This window comes from Triticum dicoccoides, chromosome 1A, assembly GCF_002162155.2.
Source record: "Triticum dicoccoides isolate Atlit2015 ecotype Zavitan chromosome 1A, WEW_v2.0, whole genome shotgun sequence".
Classification (NCBI taxonomy): domain Eukaryota; kingdom Viridiplantae; phylum Streptophyta; class Magnoliopsida; order Poales; family Poaceae; genus Triticum; species Triticum dicoccoides.
Genome location: NC_041380.1, coordinates 87,078,313 through 87,079,076, shown reverse-complemented (window position 1 = coordinate 87,079,076; position 764 = coordinate 87,078,313).

Here is a 764-nt window from a genome sequence, read left to right as displayed (position 1 = left end):
TGGGGCGACCTACCTCCATGTCACGCCCCCCGGGCGACGCCCCTCAGCCGCGGCAAATTCAAACGTAGTCATTCTCGCTCACAAAATAGACGCCACAAATCCGGCGATCAAGCGGCCACAAGTTCGACGATCGAATGAAAAGTCTGGCGTACAAAAATCAGAAAGGACACGCTTGCGCATCAGACGACGAGGTCGGCCTCCGGCGTCGGCGGAGTCGGTGTGCGCGGGCTTGGCGGGGTATCCATGCTTGGCGGCATCGGCGTGGCTTCTATGATGTGGGGAGTCTCGGCGGCATCATCGCTCGGGCTTGGCGGCGGCGTCGGTGTGGGCGGCGTCGTTGAGGGAAGTTGGTTCAGGATGAGGCCACGCTCCGCCAAGTACCACGCCTTGACCGCCTCGTCGTTGCTCTGGAGCATGTCCTCCCCGCCCAGCAGGAAAGCCAGGTCGGTGTTTCTCTTCTTCGCGGCAACGTTGGTCCGGAGTAGGTCGAGCTTGACGGCGCTGCTCGACATCAACGCCGACCACTGCGCCTCGGTTTTCTCTTCACGAAGGGCGGCCCGGGCCTGCGCGTCGGTGAGGCAGTGCTCGATGGACTCCTGCACACGAGCGGTGGGTGCGTCGGCGTGTTTCCCCTTCTTGGCACATTTGTTGCCGTCCGGCCGCCCTTCTGACACGTCCGGAGTCGGTGCGTCCGGCTTGTAGGTTTCCTTGGCCTTGTCGAGGGTGCGCCGGACTTCCGCCCACTTCTCACACATGTCAATGCG